The sequence below is a fragment of the Symphalangus syndactylus genome, chromosome 19 (assembly GCF_028878055.3).
Source record: "Symphalangus syndactylus isolate Jambi chromosome 19, NHGRI_mSymSyn1-v2.1_pri, whole genome shotgun sequence".
Classification (NCBI taxonomy): Eukaryota; Metazoa; Chordata; class Mammalia; order Primates; family Hylobatidae; genus Symphalangus; species Symphalangus syndactylus.
Window position 1 is genome coordinate 27,436,768 of NC_072434.2, and position 22,145 is coordinate 27,458,912.

Below are 22,145 nucleotides of genomic sequence, written 5' to 3' on the forward strand. Positions count from 1 at the left end.
CTGTATATTGTTTTCCATAGAGGTTGGACTAATTTACATTCCCAAGAACAATGTATAAACAACCGATTTTCAATAAGTAAAAAAACAAAAATGGGGAAAAGGCACCTCCCTATTCAATAAATGGTAATTAGAAAATGAATACCTATATGACAAGGAATAAAACTGAACCCCTATCTCTCACCATATAAAAATTAACTCAGGATGGATTAAAGACCTAAATATAAGACCTGAAACTATAAAAATCCTAGAAGAAAATCTAGAATAAACCCTTCTGGACATCGACCTAAGCAAATAAGAACCCAAAAGCAAATGCAACAAAAAGAAGAATAGACAAATGGGACTTTATTATACCAAAAAGCTTCTGCACAGCAAAAGAAATCATCAAAAGACTAAGCAGACAATCTACAGAATGGGAAAAAATATTTGCAAATGATGCCTCTGACAAAGGACTAATATCCAGAATCTAAAAGGAACTCAAATAACAAGAAAAAAACAATAATCCCATTAAAAACTACACAAAGAACATGAACATTTCTCAAAAGAAATATACAAATGGCCAACCAACATCTGAAGAAATGCACAACATCTCTAATCATCAAAGAAATTCAAGTTAAAGCCACACTGAGATATCATCTTATACCAGTCAGAATAGCTATTATTGAAAAGTCAAAAAACAACAGATATGGGCCTTATAGTTACCTTAAGCTTTTTTTTTTTTTTTCAGTTGGAGTCTCATTCTGTTGCCCAGGCTGCCGTGCAGTGGTATGATCTTGGCTCACTGCAGTCTCCACCTCCTAGGTTCAAGCAATTCTCCTACCTCAGCTTCCTGAGTAATGGGGATTATAGGCACCCACCACCACGCTCACCTACTTTTTGTATTTTTGCTAGAGATGGGGCTTCACCATGTTGGCCAGGCTGGTCTCGAACTCCTGACCTCAAGTGATCCACCTGCCGCTGCCTCCCAAAATGCTGAGATTACAGGTGTGAGTCACCATACCTGGACTCTTTATTTTGATTCTTGTTCCAGTGACAGTGATTTTGAACCTAAGACTAAATGCAGTTATTTGTATTCTTCATGAAACATGTCCGGTAGACAGAGTAAAGGGTTCATTGCACTGGCTGGTTGATTGGTTTCAAATGTAAAGAGCAATTGCATTGCTTCCTCATAGGGTAAGAAGGACTGTGTCTGGATTTTATGGGGTTCATAACAGCACTTCTTAATATTTTCTTGCCCACTAATACTAGTCAATGGGAATCTGCAATATACCATTAAAGATCGAACTACTATAATCTTTAATCCTGGAATTAAGATTTAGGTCAGCTAAATTGAGATATGAGGTAGACTAAAGATCACTTCTAACTCCTTGTAACTTCTCCCTTGGAAGAATGAAGTAGAAACTTCTCTTCTCACAAATTGGCTGGATCTAATGACAACTTTGGTCACTAGAACGGAAAGGAGGTAAGGCTGTACTAGTTTAAAAGCTTAAACTCTAAGTATTTGGCAGCTCCACTTTTTGTCTCTTGGAACATTTACTCTGGAGGAAACCACCTTCAATAAGAAATCTGGCTACCTCAAGGGTGCCATTGTATCAAGAGTCCAAACAGCCCAGGCTTCTAATTATCCTTAGTGTTAGAAATTTAATTGTGTCCCACCCATATATGCTTAATTTCTAACATCAACTATCTCAGAATGCAAGCATTTTCTTTTGAAGTAGAGTAATTGCAGATGAAATTATTTCAATTGATATGAGGTCATATTGCACAAGGTGGGCTCTTAATCCAATATTACTGGCATCCTCATAAGAAAATAATATCATGTGAAGACACAGCAGAAAATAACCATGTGACAATGGGGGCAGAGGTTGGAGTAATGTATGTGTAAGGCAAGGAATTCCAACATGGCCAGCGAACACCGGATCTTACAAGAGGCGTAGAAGGATTCTCCAAGTTCGAAAGTGAGCATAGGCCTGTTGACACCTAGATTTCAGATTTCTAGCTTCTAGAACTGTGAGACAATAAATTTCTCTTGTTTTAAGCCATAGAGTTTGTGGCGCTTTGTCATGGAAGCCCTAGGACGCTAATAAAGCCACCAAGGCATCAGATGTGTAAAAAAACAACAACAGCTCGAGCCCTCCAGTCTATCCTATTCATGAACTCAGTGTCACTGAATTCATGGTATGAGGGGCAGCTGTTGTGACTACCTAACCTTGCTAGTCTGGAGTACTACATCTGCCTTGTTAATTTACTCACCTATGTATGCTTTGCAGAAAGACCCTCTATTAAACACTCCTTAACTAACCATTCTGATTGTGCTGACAGTTTATTGCTGTTATTTTGACTTATGCACCATACCTCCTGAAATCTGAACTGAAATAAAAATGGAATAAATCCATAATGGTAAGAAAAGATAGAGAGAAGAAGTTTTAGCAAAGCTCTGTATGCAAGTTTGCTTCAAAGGGAGCACAGCTCTGCTGGAACCACGATTTCCGAAGGGAAATGGAGGGAACAAAGTGGAAGAATTTGCAACCAGGTCTCATCTGTGTCAGACCATGGTTAGGTTAACTACCTGAAATGAAAATCATAGATATTATAACCTACGTACATAAGTATTTTTATAAATCAATTTGCAGCCCTACACACATATAGAAAATAAATAAATAAAATTCTTTATGGAATTGTATTTTATATGTATTTAATATATTATAAAAGAAACATGTGCCTGGCACGGTGGCTCACGCCTGCAATCCCAGCACTTTGGAAGGCTGAGGAAGGTGGATCACCTAAGGTCGGAGTGTGAGACCAGTCTGGCCAACATAGTAAAACCCGTCTCTATTAAAAATACAAAAAGTAGCTGGGTGTGGTGGCACATACCTGTAATCCCAGCTGCTTGGGAGGCTGAGGAATGTTAATTGCTTGAACCTGGTAAGCGGAGGTTGCAGTGAGCTGAGATCATGCCACTGCACTCCAGCCTGGGCGACAGGGCGAAACTCCATCACAAAAAAAAAAAAAAAAAGAAAAGAAAAGAAACATGTCCCCCAAAATTTCTACGGTATTTTTTCATTTATAGTACAGTGGACCCTTGAACAACCTGGGTTTGAACTGCATGGGTCCATTTATATGTGAATTTTCTTCCACCTCTGTCCCCACCCTGAGACAGTAAGACCAGTCCCTCATCTTCCTCTTCCTCCTAAGATTATGTGACTTTTTACTGTCTCTCACCTACCCTGTATCTTTATAAATCTCCTTAATGAGTGAGATATCATAATCCATGCATGTATGTGTGTTCTAAATCAGTATTGTCTGCATAAGTCATAGTCACATGAAAAAGATGAAACCCCTGACTCATCCAGTGCTGACTACTCTACGCCTACACAGAAACAGCTAAATGTGACTAGAGAAACATCACAAAACCATGGTGACTGGTCCTAGTTCAAAATTAAGGACCATCAGTGGGCTCTTGTTATTTGAAAGTTTTGCTATATTTCCCCAGTAATTTCATTCTAATGGGCTACAATTTAAATCTCCTTATTTAAGCCCCAAATTCAACCTTTCTAATTTTCAGTCTCTGTTAATGACTCTGCTTGCTATTGAACAGAGGAAATAAAGCAATCAGAAGATAAGTCTCCATGGTGTCACCACCGTAACTATCAGTGTACCCACATTTATGTCCACATATTCTGCTTTCTCTCCTGTTAGTGCCATTGAATTATCCATACCACTGTTTGAAACCAATTTTCCACTATTACCTACTCAGACATTGCCCCAACAACTATTTTCTCCCTTGCTGTATTATCTGTTTTATCATTCTAGCAAATCTATTCTCTCAACCTATCAATATGCAATATTGACCATCTTAAAACAAATAAACTAAAATAAAAACAAAAGAGCTAACAAAACAATCTATTAAAATTCCTGCTTGTTCTTATTCTGTCTCTTTTATACATTTTCTTACCTTTAAATATTGGACTACTTTTCTATTTTTTTTCTCATAAACTCATTTAGATTTTTGGCTTGAATACTTACACATTTTGACAACTCCTTAATATATAACTTCAGCCTGTAGTCTACTGTAACATCTTATCTTGTATCTCTAATGGATAACAAACACCTCCCCTTGGATTTTTAATAATATTTTCAAAATAAAATATTTAAAACAATACCATCAACCTCTTCCCAAATCTTGTAGTCCTATATTCACTGCAGTTTTCTATTTCTTGATAATTTCATTATCCAATTTTCTCAGGCAAATAATTTTACAGTCATTCTTGAATTATTTCTGTTTTCACACACCATCTAATTCAGCACCAAATTTTGTTGGGTCTAAGTACAACATATATCCAGAATCTGACTAAAGTTCACCTACTTCCTTGCTAGCACTTTGGTCCACTATGCCATCCTCTGTCATCTGGAATATTAAAACAGTCTCATAAGTGGTTACTCCACTTCTGTTCTTTAGCTCTTACAATGTATTTTCACCAAGACAGAGTGCTCCTCTGAAAATATATTTTATATCACACAATTCCTCTGCTCAAAATTCTGCATTGATTTTACAGCTCAGGAAGAGTAAAAGCCTAGGTATTTATGATGGTCTGCAACTTACTCTGTATCTGAACAATCTAATGCCTCATCAACCTCATCTCCTGGCTCACTGCTCAAACAACACTGTCTTATTTGCTTTTTCTCAAACACATCAAACATGCTTTTATCTCAAGGCCCCCTTTTGCTGTTTTCCTTACACAAAATGTTTTTTCTCCAGATATCCAACTGCCTCACTGTCCTATTTCTTCACATTTTTTAGATGTCTGTTCAGATGTGACCTTACTAGTGTTTTATACATATACAGCCTCAAGAATTGGTGGGAAAAAGGGAGAAAGCAGTCGAAGTATTGAGACAAGCAATTGGACTTCTCTGTGTTCTCATTGAAACTGGAACACACTGGAATACTCTTGTGGTCAGATTCTAAAGTGATAACCTAGAAGGACTAATTTATGTCTACCTGTCCAGTACTGAAAGGCTAAGATATATTGTCTGAGCTATCTTATAATATTACCATAGACTGAATGTGCCTTCTCAAGATTTCTCAGTTGAACTCTGAAGTCCCAGTGTGATGGTATTGATAGGTGAAGTCTTTGGTAGATGATTCGGTCATGAAGATGGATACCCCAAAAATGGGATTAGTGCCCTTATAAAAGAGACATGGAAAACACTTTCCCTTCTGCCATGTGAAGACACAGTGAGAAGATAGCTATCTATGAACCAGGAAGCAAGTTCTCATCAGATACTGAATACACCAGCACCTTGGTCTCAGGCTTCTCAGCCTCTAGAAGTGTAAGAAATAAACTTCTATTGTTTACAAAACATCTAGTTTATGGTACTTTTGTTATAAACAGCAAAAGTGGATTAAGGTAAACATATCTCAATAATTTATCCAGACTGTTTATTTTGAATCATATTCATGTGGTATCTTGCAACGTCCACTCCAGCATTTCAGCAGGGGCTCTGGAATCAAAGTACTTCTCTGATAAGAAATTTGTCCTAACCTGACATCCTAAGATACTTTACTACATCATTTTCAACTTCTCGATAATAGTCCAGAAGTTAAGTTCTGAGAAATAAATAACATTTGTTCTTATCCAACTATGAACAAAATAATTTCACATTTTCAAACTCTTCTGGCTTTTGATAGCATTCGATGTAATAAAATGTGAAGCTGAATCACATTTTCCAAACTCCTAATAGAACTCATAAGGCCTTTTATGATATTAATACTCCATATTTAAATATATAAATGAGAGTTTGTTTATAAGAACTGAGATTTCAGAGTCTGACCTACCTTTACCCAAATCTTGCAATAATATTTATCCAAAAGGTTTATTACATTTTAAACTAAGGCTGCTTTTGTCAGATGAATAATATAATAATTAAAAGAAGCATCTCATTATTTTAACTTTCATCAAATCCAACTTTTCTTCAGTAGGCTGGAAATATCTCAGTTTCAGTGCTTATCTAATACCTGATTCGTTCAATTTGTGCTTACATACCATGAATTAGAGTGAGAAAATATGGATTGATGTAATTTTTTAAAATACCAAACTATTTTAAAAATAATCATTTTAGAATTAAACTTGGGTGGAAGGTTTTTGGGAGGAGTAAAACATTCCCTGTCCTTACAGGATTTCACCAAGATCTCAGCAGCATCTAACTAGAATGTGAGTATATAAGACTCTGACGGTTCATTAATTTTGGTCATGTAGGGTTTTATGAGAAGTCAACAGGAATTCTTACACCATAACCTTCAGGATCTGTTGACTGGGAAATGTGGCCTGCAAGGGATGTCTTTTATACAATCCAATATATTGTTATTGCAAATATTATTTTCCAGTATGTCATCTAAAATACATGCTTTGAAATTAGATGTATAAATGAGAGAAGAGATAGTTAATTTTTCCCTGTACCTGTTGCTTTGTGGTCACCACTCTTACAAGTCAGTATGACATCTGCAACATGGTCATAGTGAGTTTGTGGGGTAATCAGTTATCTGAATTTATTCAGTTTGCCTAAAACCTAACTATTGACTGCTGGATTCTCACCAGTAAAATCCACATATTTAATAAATCCGAGTTTATTATTGCAAGAGCCAGTCTACGTCTTTCACTAGAACTTTCAAATTATCAGTTTTTCAAGGGAGAAAATTCTGGTTTCACTGAAAAATTAGTTGTGCACGATTCAGAGAATGATTACCTGTCGAGGTCTTTGCTTGCTTTTGATTTTTGCTTTTTTAATAGCTTTCACCCATGACAGGAATAACCCCACCCTCAGATTCTGTTAGGGCATAGAGTTAAGTTTCTTTTTTATACTCCAGAACAGAGTCATCAATGCTATGTTGTACATATGGGAAAGAGATAATGTTGTGGTAGAAACAGTGGTCTATCTGCTAGTACTCATGTGCACCCGGCCTGGCTCTACTCATCCACCAGCAATCTGAAATACATGTAGACATTGTTTCACCATTTCTTTTTAACAAATTGAAAATAAGAATTTTTAACAATACTTTCATTTTAGAACACCTATTTAAAATGAAACACAGCTAATTACTGCCTTGCTAATATTTTAATTTTACTAAGCTGTTAACACAATAATTACTTTTAAAAAATGTTTCTATAATTGTCAAGAATACCCACATAAAATTGCATTTTGTATGTTTTCTTTGTCAATGAAAAAATTTCCTTAGGGCAATTTCATTTCAGTTTTCTGCTCCATATTATTCTGACTGAGAAAAGACCAATTGGCTCTTGATTGTCAAAGTCAGCTTTTGCTATGAATTTATTAATCTATTTATAACCATAATACCATCAAATTTTAAAATTAAAATCTTTTTCCTTAATGGCAAATTTGGAACTTTCAATAATCCCTTAAGTTCTTTTTGCTGACCTTTATCTTTCATGCTGTTAGCATTTTGCCTAGGTAGATTTTACCTCAATGGAGCAACAACAGATTAAATGATCCTCTTGTTTTAAAATGAAGATACCTTCTTTGAGGTTTCTATGCAATAAAACTGCACTTACCCTCTCATGTTATCTCTTGTACCTTTGTGGTAAACCATACTATTCAATGGACGTGTGTGTGTGTGTGTGTGTGTGTGTGTGTGTGTGTGTGTTGTTCTGTTTTGTCTTCCAAGCATACATAGGAAATTTAGAAAATTTTACTTTTGACAAATATTATTTCCCTGGTTGTTGAGTTTACTTGCCATAGTCATTTATATTACTTGTTTTCCCAATCAGCTCTATTCAGGGAATGACCTTTCTAACTTTTGAAAGAGTTTTTCCAGTTATTTATTCATTGGCAGAATTGAAATTAAAGTATAAAAAGTACCGTGACACAATTAATGGACAATTCTCTCTCTAAAATATAGATGATTTTATCAAGAAAAGGTGGTCCTCAGATATCAAATATATAATCTTAGTGTATAAAATTTAAATGTGGAACTTCTGTAATACAAAATGTCCTCAATTAAAACTTTGACAGTATTGCTACTATGGCTGAACTTTTATCACAATTTTTCCTTATTTTTAAATAAATGAAACCAAAGATGGCATGAAATTAGTTTCCACACTATGAAATTATTTACAGCAGCAGTAGACTAACTTCTCAGATAAACGCATTGCAATATATGTATCTGAAAGAATGGGAATTTATGCAGCTTGACTCTGTTGCATCTAGAGGTCGACAGCTAGTTATTATGTACACCTAATTTACCGGAGCAGTAAATACCGCAAGTGAAGAGATCAATTCAACAAAGGTCTATGGTTCAATAGGTTTAGCACTTCATGTTGAAAATAAAATGTGGAATAAATTAGGAAAAAGCCTTTCCATACTGCCTTAGTAATAAAAGAACCCCCACAGTGGAAAAGGCACTAAATGAAGTGTATTCTATATAATTATGTTAATGATATTAAGCCCAGTCTTTATCTGCTTTATGAAAGTATTATAATAATATTAATAACATTAAACCACAAAACAAGCCCTGTACAAATGGTAAATCTATTTTTCACATATTATTCATCTTTAAAAGAAAATAAATTAATAGAATTTCCTGCTTAAAGACATTACAGAAAATTTAATGAAATTTTAGAGCATGAGGAAAAGAGAACACTTTTTTTTCCTAAGGAAGGAGAAAATTTTATATTCATCTTTATGTTCAGGAGTTCATGTTAACCCAGAACATTTGGCTAAAAGTTTGGAGTAGAGGTCTAGTAATTCAAGGATTGGCTTCTTTCACTGTATCAGCTACTAAAATAGATGATTATATAGTGCAGTCTAGCCTTTAATCTTAAAAGAACAATTTAAAATCTTACATGTAAAACAGTTTATATTTATTTTTCACCTCTTATTATTAGAAGCTTAATATGTGCAGGGTCACTGATAATCACTGATAAATGTCATTCGCAATTAAATAATACTCAGATACACCATTCTTCTTCATGCCTGAGAGCACATATGCTTTACTTTAAAAAAAATCAAATTTATTGAAGTAAGTTTTACAATAAAAAAAGTTCAATAAAAAGTTCAAAAAAAGTTCAATAAAATTCACTGCTTTAAAAAAGAGTTTAAAGAGTTCTGACAAATGCATACAGTTGGGTGGCCACTATCAAATCACAGGGTACAGAATACTCCTATCACCTCAAAAAGTACTCTTGTGCCCCTTTGCACTACATCTGCTCTTCCCCACAATTTGGAAATGATCATTTCTTTTCCCAGACCTATAGATTTTCTTTCTATAGAATGTCATTGGCCGGGCGCGGTGGCTCACGCTTGTAATCCCAGCACTTTGGGGGGACGAGGCGGGCGGATCACGAGGTCAGGAGATCGAGACCACGGTGAAAACCAGTCTCTACTAAAAATACAAAAAATTAGCCAGGCGTGGTGGCGGGCGCCTGTAGTCCCAGCTACTCGGAGAGGCTGAGGCAGGAGAATGGCGTGAACCCGGGAGGCGGAGCTTGCAGTGAGCCGAGATCGCGCCACTGCACTCCAGCCTGGGAGACAGAGCAAGACTCCATCTCAAAAAAAAAAAAAAAAATGTCATTTATACACATTTAATCACACAGTGTGTAGCCTTTTGAGTCCAGCTTTTTCACTTAGCATAATGCTTTTGAGATTAATCTATGTTGGTACGTATCAGAAATTTGATTATTTTTATTGTTGAGAGGACTTATATAATCATTTTGAAAGATGTAAACAAATTTGTAAATCCTGACATAATTTCAGCCCTTTCTGTTGCTCTGCATAAATATCTTATATATGTTATGAGTGTGCCTGGGAGCCAAATAAGTTTTCTCTTTTTCAATTTCTACTTTTATTTGAGACACAGGGGATATGTGTGCAGGTTTGTTACGTGAGAATATTTAATGATGCTGAGGTTTGGGGTATAGATCCTATCACCCAGGTAATGAGCACAGAACCCAGTAGGTAGTTTTTCAACCTATGACCCTTCCCTTTCTGCCTCCTCTGGTTGCCTATACTCTCTGTTGTGCCCATGTTTACGTTCACGTGTCCTCAATGTTCAGCTCCCAGTTGTAAGTGAGAACATGTGGTATTTGGTTTTCTGTTCCTGCTTTAAATATCCTGGGATTATGGCCTCCAACTGCATCCATGTTGCAACAAATGACATGACTTCATTATTTTTTATGGCTATGTAGTGTTCCATGTTGTATATGTATCACAGTTTCTTTATCCAGTCTACCATTGATGGACACCTGGGTTGACTGTATGTCTTTGCTATTGGAAACAGTATAGCAATGAGCATAGAAGTGCATGTGTCTTTTTTGTAGGATTATTTATTTTCCTTGGGGTATCTACCCAGTACCAGGGTTGCGGGGTTGAATGGGAACTCTGTTTTAAGTTCTCAAAATACATTTGAGAGTGAAGTAGGGGTTGATCTTTTTAAGTACAAATAACTGTTTTGTAAGGTGCCTTCAGTAGGATACATAAAACCTTGTTCTTAAATTAATTGCTGATTTTGTTCAACCTAGAGCTAATTACTTAGGTATCCTATACAATTTTCAAAATATAATACATATTTTCTCAAACTAAGGTCAACATAGTACTTTATTTAAAATATCAAGGGCTTGGCCAGGCATAGTGACTCATGACTGTAATCCCAGCACTTTGGGAGGCCGAGGCAGGCGGATCATCTGAGGAGTTTGAGACCAGCCTGGTCCAACATGATGAAACCCTGTCTCTATTAAAAATACAAAAATTAGCCAAGTGTGGTGGCGGATGCCTGTAATCCCAGCTACTCAGGAGGCTAAGGTAAGAGAATTGCTTGAACCCAGGAATTAGAGGTTGCAGTGAGCTGAGATTGTGCCACTGCACTCCAGCCTGGGTAACAGAGTGAGACTCCATCACAAATGAATAAATAAATAGAAAAATAAAATTTAAAAAATAAAAAAATGTGAGGGCTTAATCACTTCTGTTTTTAAAATATTTTCAAAAGTTTCATTCTAACCTATTATTAAACTTTTCAGCTACCTTCCAGGTCAAAATATCATTTATTATTTACTGTTTTCATATTTTATACACTTATTTTAAAATTTCAATTAACTACACTCAATTGCAACATTTCTAAGGTACAATTTTGTTAATAAGAACTACTTTTTTAAAAAAGAATTAAAAGAAAGCACTAATAGAAAAAAATGTTCTTAACATAATTTTTTTTATTCTTTACTAGACATCCTTAAGCTTCTATAATTAACCTAAAGAAGTTGAGACAACAACCAATCAATGCAACTGCTTGTAATTTTTTGTAAGACTCACAATAAGGTTTTGTGTGCATATGTGTGTATGTCAGTGTGGTTTTTTTGTTCATTTGAATACTAAGCATTCCTTATTTCTAGATATGATCACTAATACATGTAAACTGAATGCTAAATATAACTGTTATGTTATACCCAGAATTTCAGTGTTACTTTTGATCTTCAAGTAGACACTGGTCTTCCTTAGCCTTCACTTCTTGAAACCTGCCAGATGCCTTAAAAGTTGTTGAATCTTATTATCTTCCTTTCTTTATTTTCTTTCTCTTTCTCTTCCCCAGCTCCATTTTTTGTTTTGTTTTTGGTGTTCCTTCTTGAGATCTTTAAAATCACACTATATGTGCTTTCCTTTTGTCATTTGGTATTTCTTCTGTGTGTCTTTTACTGGCTCTAGTCTTACCACTTTTGTCATTAATTTTTCAGCCCTTTTTCAGTACCTTCTCTTTTATTTTTAGATCTTATCTACCACAGTAGATTTATGTATTATTTCTGCATTTATAACTTACAAGTATAAATCTCCAGTCCTGAATTTTTATTCAGAATTCTAATTTTGAATGTCATACGGAATGTCTCCACCTGGATGCTTTAGCCTGAAATTCAGCATGTATAAGTCAACTCTATCTGTTACCATGAATCACGTGCTTCTCTGGGTTTCTCAGTTTCTTCTCTTGATTCTTGTGCCTGTTAATTACAGGGTTCCAAAACAATGCTGCGTTTTTTCTTTTATATTTTTTCCTGTAGTCAGCACTAGGTCCTGTTGATTTTTCCCTTCAAATTATTATTGCAATTAAATCTATGCTTTTCTCAGTACAGTTACAATATTCACTCAGCTCAGGCCAATGTCACCCCATGTTTGAATTATTGTAACAGACTCCTTTCTTCTTTTCCACAGTGTTTCAATTCATTCTGCATATTTTAGATACATTAATCTTCTAAAATATCACTTTCCTTGTTCCATACTTATGCCCACAAAATTTAAATGCTTATATTGAATGTCAGAGTTCAAATTAGGGCAATTTGCTCGTAGAAGCTGGGAGTTGGCTGGCCATAAATAAGAAAGAACTCAAATTTATTAAATCAGTGTTAGTAGCTGAATAAAGAATAATGGAGGTAGATTTAGCTGTACTTGACCATGTAGGCAGGTGAAGAAAGCAAGTAATAAATATACCAAATGCAACTTTTGGTCTCGGTCTTGTATATGGGGTAGGTTTTGAAATATAATAAGAGAAACATAGTCATCAGATCAAGAATGACACTGAAGAAACAGAGAAGATGAGGAGTTAGCTAAATTATATCAAGAAGTGATTGCTTGTGTATGCTCCCAAAAATGAGTTTTACTGATTCAGACTTTTTCTTAAATGCCACAATTTATGGAAGCAACATGGAATTTCCTTGCAAATCCATTTTATGGAGCTCTGTTCAGCCTTAATGAGTAGCAATCCATCTGATCAAATACCAAAAATTTAATTATATATCTGCTTAATTCATGCACATCCATGAAGTAATATTCTCTATGGCAGTGTTACTACCTAATTGAGAACTCAGTTTATTTCATTGGTCAAATTTTAAGGCCATTGCTGTTGAAATTATTCATATTTCTGAAGGCTCAGGTGGAATGTTTGAACAGGGTATAAAATGTATTTCCAAATTTTTTCTACAAAGCTGCTCTTAATTTCCTTGCAAGACTTAGAACATTGCCTTCTGGATATCAAAAACTCAAAGATATTTGAAAGTTTAAAGTAATACATTATTCTCTAATTAAAACTGTTTTTGAACAGTCCTCATACTGTATCTAAAATAATATCTATTTAAATAAAATTATCCACGATAAATAAAATACTTTTTCTATAGCTAAGTAGTTTTTAACTCAAGTCCCTCCATGTATAATGCTTTTCTTTTTTACTGATTCATAGTTTATTGTGCTTTGAAGTTTATCTATCAAATAATAAATCCTTAACCAATGATTCTATTTAGTGAACTCTTTCTCTTCGGAAATTAAATATAATATTTTTTAAAAATAGTTGTATAGAGATGAACAACTACCACTACTTATTTTTGTTGTATTTTTCAAAATTTTTAAATCCATAGGGCCTAGTTGCAAGTTCGTCAAAACAGGAATACCATATACATTATAATCTTCAGGAAGTTGCTGAGAAAAAGGTTGTTTTCATGGTTGATAGATTAATCCAAGTTCCAATAAGCTACACATCATTGCTGTTTTAGTGATGAGTTATTAACATCTAGATATAAGAGAAATGTGGGCCCTATGGAATGCAGTATGATGGCCATAGGGTACAGTGGCTATAGCATTAGAATGTAATTCAAGGTTCTTAAGTGGAGGCTTTAGTTCTACCCATAAACTATGATAATTCACTTCTTTGTCACAATTCTCTTAGCCAAAAACTCAAAGATTATTTACTAATATAACCTTTTATTATTTTGTAGATTGAATTTCCCTGTAGCTCTTTCAGCTCTTAAATTTTTTTTTGTTTTGTTTTTTAATGTCACCTACTTAAGTTGCAAAATGCTATGGCTTTCTCATTATTTCATTAATTGAATGTAATTATTTATTCGTACTTACATAAAGATTGTTTCTTGATCATCTCAATTTGCATACACTTGTTATATATGTGCTATGCACATTTTTCTCATTATTATAACTGCTTAACATGTAAGCATTTACTATGTTCTGGTATTATTATTATCCAATTAGCCTTAGAAAATTATTTATATTTCTGTTAATGTTTTTGATTTAGATAACCATGATTAGGAAAATTAATAAAATATGTGTCCCTGGTATTTCTTTAAATCAACATACATTGTGAGGGAAGTTGAGGTAAAAATAAATTTTATTAGCTTTAACACAAATCTTGTTCATTTCAACAGCTATGAGCTATAATTCCTGTCTTAAAGATCATGTACATTGCTCCAAATAGTAAGATAGTGTTATATATTCAAATAAATTACACCTTAAATGCAACCTGAAAGAAAACAAGCAATCAGTGTAGTGACAGATAGCTGTAATTTACTCCACATGGTCTTATGCAGATAAGGTATTACGTACTGGCAACCAAAGGTTCCCTATATTCCAAAGCTCAAGTAAACAGTCATTACCTGTTCATTACTCTCTAGGGTTGTAATCAGAATTTATATACGTGCAAACATTTTTAATAAAAGAAAAGACAGCTAAAAGCCCTGTTCTATTCGTTACTTAACAAATCACATTTTCTCAAGTTGAACAATTCTTAAAATTTTTTCTTCTCACATTTCCATGTCATTATAACACTTTGTGTTACTGTTCTTTCTTCAGCTAATGACTACTCCAAATTTAGCAATATTCATGAATTTAATTAGTGTGTAATTTAGCTTTACATAATACTAACTGGGATGGTAAATAAGGAAGCAAGATGTGACAGAATAACTTAAAAAATGCTTAAATTTATCATTGTAATTCATTAAGAACTTAAAAAGGAGGGTATGGACCAATATGGCCTAAAATCAGACTTCAAAACAATCAAACATAATCTAAACATAAAATCAGGATGGAATCATAGGGTTAGGAATTTCTTAAAAAATAAAACAAGGCTAGCTGATATATCTAAGATAATTTAGTTTTCATTATAGAAATAATCCTAGACATTCTGGGACAAAAGGAAATGAAACGGTGGGAGGCAGAGAAATCCCATATTAGGTATCCTGGATTTCATAAAATTAGGAATATAGGTGAGGCAGGTGTCATAGGGTAATATTAGAGGGTTTCTAACAAAAGAAATTTATGTATGAGAAGTTTTAATAGAATAATCAATGAAAATGCAACACTCAAAACTGAGTACTGTATTTAGTTTATAAATAGCCCCTTTTTTTCTTAACCACAATATATTATCTCTACTCCCATTTATGCTCTAACATATTTCCTCCTCACCATAAGAACACTGAAGAAAAATTTTAAAAAGAAAACAGCAAAAAAGAAAAAAGCAGCAAAAGCAAAGAAGAAACTTCCAAATGTAAAATAAAGAGCCTTGGGAACTCAGACACCCCTAAGTGTTTAAAATACTTAAAAACAGCAGCTGTCTTCGATGACTTACTTCTGCAGCAACGCTAGCAAGCCACTATTTCAATATCAGAACCCAAACTCCTCAGTTAATTTATCAATCCCCTAGGTAGATGAAACCATCCATGGGTGCCTTCCATCTGCTCCAAGAGGTCTTTGTGTTTGTCATTTCTTAGATGGGTGCACACCATCCAACTGTGACACAAATGCACAAATCAGCTGTCAGATTTTATGAAGGAAAAGGCATAGGAAAATAATTTCAACTTTGAAAATATTCTTACTCATAAAAATAACAGAATCAAGCCTTTTATTACTAAATACTATAGTTTATCATTTATGTAGTATAAGATATTTTAAATAGCAAGTATTATAATTATTGTAGTCTACTTTTAGGGAAGCTCTTTGATTATTGTGGCCCAAAGGTACTCTGTGATTTATGAAATTTCATCAGGCTGCACAAATAAGACACAGCTAGGGATAGAATAAGTTTCTTTCCTTTATATCTAATCAGAAAATCTCAATTTTGCAAGCATTACAAATGTTTTCTTATTTACCAAGGACAAATAAATAATTTTGGTAAGAAATTAAGGAATATATAAGTACAATAAAACACGAAATCACAGAGATAAAATTGTGACTCACTTGAGATCAGCTTTAGGAAGGAGAATATCCAAAACATCAACAATATTTATTCTGTCTTTAAAGATTCTTAAACCATCTCACTCATTCTTACAAATTCAAATAATGGGCAGCTGGGCGCCGTGGCTCATGCCTATAATCCCAGCACTTTGGGAGGCTCAGGCGGGCAGATCACGTGGTCAGGAGATCGAGACCATCCCGGCTAACACGGTGAAACCCCGTCTCTACTAAAAAATAAAAAAAATTATCAGGGCGTGGTGGCGGGCACCTGCAGCCCCAGCTACTCGGGAGGCTGAGGCAGGAGAATGGCGTGAACCTGGGAGGTGGAGCTTGCAGTGAGTCGAGATTGCACCACTGCACTCCAGCCTGGGTGACAGAGCGAGACTCTGTCAAAAAAAAAAAAAAAAATTGAATAATGTCTACTCTTTAACATCTCAAATTATTTCTAACAATGCTAACGTCTTTATTTTGCATTGTTATCAGTTAACCCCATAACCATTTGTTTTCTGGGTGAAACTTTTTATTTTATTACATACTGTCTTGCATAACTATTTTTGAGTAAAATGTTTATCTTTCCAATTACATTACATAATCTGATCATATAAAAACTGTTGCTGAGTCATTAAACATAAAAACCTTGAATCAAAAATCAATGAATTCACTTACTTTCTATACTACCTTCAATTATCCTCTCTTAGCCTTAGTCTTCTCACTTGAAACTACTATAGTTAATAATAAATACTTCAAAGTATGGTAAAGATTGAGTCAGACAGGAAGGGGAACATCACACTCCTGGGACTGTTGTGGGGTGGAGGGAGGGGGTAGGGATAGCATTAGGAGATATATCTAATGTTAAATGATGAGTTAATGGGTACAGCACACCAACATGGCACATGTATACCTATGTAACAAACCTGCACATTGTGCACATGTACCCTAGAACTTAAAGTATAATAATAATAAAATTTTAAAAAAAGAAAAGCACTCATTACCACACTTTTAATACAGTAGCTAGCTACTCAATTTAAAATAGCTATTAATGTGTGGATGACATCAATATCAAGCAACACTTGGTTTAAAACCCTATTGAACAATTGTTACAGTGCATGGTATGACATTTTAATAAGTTCTGCCTGAAAACATTCAAAACAATGGTATATTAAAAATAAGTCATCTAAAATGGTGTGCAAGCATGATTTTAATTATCAGCTTATGAGGGCTGAGATACCTAGTGGCTCTCACCAGTTCCACCATGTATGATACCACAGATGACACTGGCAGAGGCGAGCTGCCAGACCTTACTACCTTTCCCAGTAGAAAACGTATTTTATATAGGCCTCTGTTTCCATATTTCCTCTGACACACTGTCTTCCCTCAGGGCTTTGGCAGAGATTTATCCTGCTGTATTCTCCCAGCTGATAGTTTTCTTGCTGACCCTTCCTAAATACATCATGTTGGAGAGAAAAGGGTAAACATGAAAGAGAGAAAACACTTGTTTCTCTATCATTCCTACAGTGTCCATCCCTACTAGAAATTATATATATATGTGTATAACATATATACACACACACACATATATATAAAACATGTGTATATGTGTGTGGTGTATGTATGTGTATATGTGTAGATATCTATCCTCTCCAATTTACCACATGACACAGACAGTAGTTTGGGATCTTTAAGACTAGAGCCTCTTTCTGATGATCCTTTTCCCACAGTTCTCATCTAAACTCCACTCGCCCTGTTCCCTCCTCCTGCCCCCAGGCCAAATATGCTAAGACTTCCAATTTCTAGGAGTTCTTATTAAGTACCTCAGCAATGCTTGCTTATTTTCTATAACTTTATCTACCTTGAAACTGTATCTTCATTAAATTATCTTTGTTCATTTTGAGTATATATCTGTTTCCTCTTCATCTCAATTGAGTATGCCAGGTCCCATGCCTTGCTAGGATTTTGACACAACATTCATTTATATCTACCAGGGGCTATTTATTATAACTCATTGAGATATTTCCCTTCCTCTCTTCCTTCTTTCTTTCCTTCCTCCCATCTTCCTTCCTTCCTTCCTTCCTTTTTTCCTTCCTTCCTTCCTTCCTCTTTCTTTCTTCTCCTTCTTTCTTATCTCTCTCTCTCTTTATTCCTGATTATCTTATCACACCTCAAGCTGTATTTAGGTAAAACCTGTTCCCCATGAAGATCTCAGCATTTTATTTAAAGTGTAATTCCAACCAAGCCATTCTTCTTCTTAAAAGCTTTAAATGATACAATATTACCTGGAGAAAAAGGTTCAAATAAGCACATCTCCTATTTCTTTCTTCTTGCTATATCAATGTCATATGAATCAATGTGATATTGAGAGTGATATCTAGAAGATTCAGTTCTCTCTATAGTATTGCTGAAGGTTGATTTACAACAAAACTGTAAGTGTATATTGTTGTCCATTTCATGTGAGTGCTGTTTCTGATCTGTTTTCTAATCAGAATGGAAAATAATTATTTCTCAAATTGGTGGCTTTTAGCATGTACTGGAGATTGTATTAATCTTCTTGAGAAAAAAACATACAACATATGACACGGCAGTTGCAATTGGGACTATAACTTGACTAAATTTTGGATAGTCTGTTGTCATTCTCTGGGATCAATCTGGTTTCTGCAGCAACCAGATGATAAATTTATTAAAGAAATGTTGAAGGCTACCACCCCTGTATTCTTTAGACCCTACAAGGTGCAATGATGTCTGCCATCTTACCCCATGATGTAATATTACTTTTAGTTTATTATCTTGGTTATTAGTTATAGAGGCTTCCATTTGGTATCACTCTTTCTGATAGCTCTTATCTTACAGCCCAAGTGCCTAATGTGGGAAGTACATCAACAACTAGTTATAAAAACCCCAATCATAAAGTCTTGAACCTGGGAAATGACTAACAGATGGGTTTCAGGACCTAGTGGACCCACTGTTTGCTGAATCATGTCAGGGAACAAACTTATTACCTAGCATCAAAAGTCTGTAGTCTAAAAGGGAGCCACAGTGGTGCTTCAAATCTTCAGGTATTAATGTCGAAGGATACCCTCAGGAAAACAATTCTCTAAATGTTTGGGCATTTTCCTTTTTTAAATGGAGTTACCCAAGTAAATGGTCATGAGTCCTTCTTAAGGGAGGCTGGAAGAATCATTAGCATGTCTTTTTGTGATGGTGTTGCAGGCTATTTCTTCTGAAGATCTGGCCTTAATTCGATAAAATTGTCATGGGTCTGAAAATGAGATCAGATCTGAAATCTTAGCAGGTAATTGTGGTGCTTTAAGATATAAAAATCAAAGGTCATCTCTCCTTGATTTCTCTTCATTGTACAGGCTAAAGAATACTCTTTTTTTGCTGCCTATGTAATTATCTGTGGGTTAGGTGGGGCTCTTGGCTGCTAATCTAACCCTGCTGCTCATTACAATAATTGCACCCACCTGGCTTCTGGTGGCTAAGCACATTCACTGTATCACTACAGTTTTGGCATTCACTAATTTCTACTTATGTTATTCCTGCTTTTATAACTGACTCTCCTGCCATCAGCCCTGGGTTACTGATGGAGAGGAGAGAAGTCAATGAACATGCTGGTGCCCTTCTCATTAATGAACATTTTAATGATTCTATTTCTTATGGCCTTGACCAATATTGACTTTTCCAGGTCTTCCTATGGAATATAATCATCTGGCAGGACTTTCTATAGTATAACCATTCAAGCAGTTCAATTTCCCTGACCCTTTAAATGACTTCTTCTAGTATCTGCAATGGGAATGTTGGCATTTTGACTTCATTTAGCATGTTTATTCCTTTTCCACCTTCTAGATCTACCCTAGTAACCACTTTATACTATCCCTTGGGACCCTTGACAGAGTATTAAAATTTGTATCTCGAAAATTTTATCCTAAATAAGTAAATTATGTCATATTCAACCTTGTATTCTATTCTCTGGATCAAGAATTATGAAAATCAAATTCTACTTGTGCTCCCCCAGCTACATACTGACTAGATATTTTTGTGATACTGTCACTTTCCTTCCTCATGAGGCTGCACAATTGTCAGTTGGGTTATTTTGTGACTTAACATTAGTTAATTCCAGTATATAGCAGAGAAGGATGGGGCAAATCCTGAAGGAAAAAATATTATTTGATAGGAGACAGCCCTTTTCACTGCCTTTAAGTAAGGATTCTATACTTAAGAGAGAGATGAGCTACTTTTCCAAGCTCCAATGGTTTAGGAGTCCAGAGTTTCAAAATTTTCTTAGGCATCCGTTTAGATATGTACTCATCTCAGTTATCAGAGTTCTATTAGATTGTTGCAAAAGTAAATGCCGTTTTTGCATTGTTGAAATTTGCCATTTGATATTGAAATACATTATTAAATAAATGTGGTTATGATATATATCATTTTAATATACATTTCTAGCTTTTTTTTGCTTGAGACTTATTACTTGTTTATTTTATATTTATTTTGGGCTATGAAAATGATGTTAGACGAAAGCAAATTTGAGAAATGTTCTGATTCAAGTTCAAAATGGGTCATAAAGCAGCAGAGACAACTCTCAACATCGACAATGCATTTGACTCAGGAACTGCTAACACATGTCCAGTGCAGTGGTGGTTCAAGAAGTTTTGCAAAGGAGACAAGAGCCTTGAAGATGAGGAGCATAGTGGCTGGCCATTGGAAGTTGACAACGAACTTGTTGAGAGCAATCATCGAAGCTGATCCTCTTACAACTACACAAGAAGTTGCCGAAGAGCTTAACACAGGCCATTCTACGGTCATTCGGCATTTGAAGAGAATTGGAAAGGTTAAAAATCTCGAAAAGTGGGTGCCTCATGAGCTGAGCAAAAATTTTAAAAATCATCGTTTTTAAGTGTCATTTTCTCTTATTCTACAGAAAATCAATAAACCATTTCTTAATTGGATTGTGATGTGTGGAGAAAAGTGGATTTTATACAACTACCAGCAATGACTGGGTTAGTAGTTGGGCTGAGAAGAAACATCAAAGCATTTCCCAAAGCCAAGCTTGCACACACACACACACACACACACACACACACACACAAAAGTTCATGGTCGGCCAGGAGCGGTGGCTCACGCTTGTAATCCCAGCACTTTGGGGGGCCGAGGCTGGCGGATCACGAGGTCAGGAGATCGAGACCATCCTGGCTAACACTGTGAAACCCCGTCTCCACTAAAAATACAAAAAATTAGCTGGGCGTGGTGGTGGACGCCTGTAGTCCCAGCTACTCTGGAGGTTGAGGCAGGAGAATGGCATGAACCTGGGAGGCGGAGCTTGCAGTGAGCCGAGATCGCTCCACTGCACTCCAGCCTGGGCGACAGAGTGAGACTCCGTCTAAAAAAAAAATAAAAATAAAAAGTTCATGGTCACTGTTTGGTGGTCTGCTGCGGGTCTGATCCATTACAGCTTTCTGAATCTCATCAAAACCATTACATCTGAGAAGTATGCTCAGCAAATCTATGTGATGCAACAAAAACTGCAACCCCTGTAGCCAGCACTGGTCAACAGAAGGAGCTCAATTCTTCTCCATGACAATGGCCCACTGCACATCACGCAACCGACACTTCAAAAGTTGAATGAATTGGGCTATGAAGCTTTGTCTCATCCGCCATATTCACCTGACCTCTCACCAACCAACTACCACTTCTTCAAACATCTCGACAACTTTTTGCAGGGAAAATGCTTCCACAACTAGCAGGATGCAGAAAATGCTTTCCAAGAATTCATCAAATCCCAAGGCCTGAAATTCTGTGCTACAGGAATAAACAAATTTATTTCTCATTGGCAAAAATGTGTTGATTGTAATGGTTCCTATTTTGGTTAATAAAGATGTGTTTGAACTTAGTTATAGTGATTTAAAATTCATGGTCTAAAACCGCAATTACTTGTGCAACAGAAAAGCTGGACTGTGATACACATAACAGAGCTTCCTTGGTTGGGCATTAACCATTCTTAGAGTTTGGACACTCTGACTATTAGGACCTAGGCCTGGCCCACATAATTTCCTGCACCTTAGGCTAAAGAAAATCAGCACTCGTACTTTGCTGAAGGTTGATTTTAGTTTTCGTTAAGGAGAAAGTACGTCAGTTTTGCTTTAAGTCTATTT

The 22,145-nt window shown here is 35.4% G+C and overlaps 1 pseudogene; it reads left to right on the forward strand.

The window, feature by feature from the left end:
* The window catches only part of LOC129458234 (histone-lysine N-methyltransferase SETMAR-like), a 34,173-nt pseudogene extending 12,322 nt beyond the window's left edge, over positions 1-21,851 (forward strand).
* The last annotated feature ends 294 nt before the right edge of the window (positions 21,852-22,145 follow it).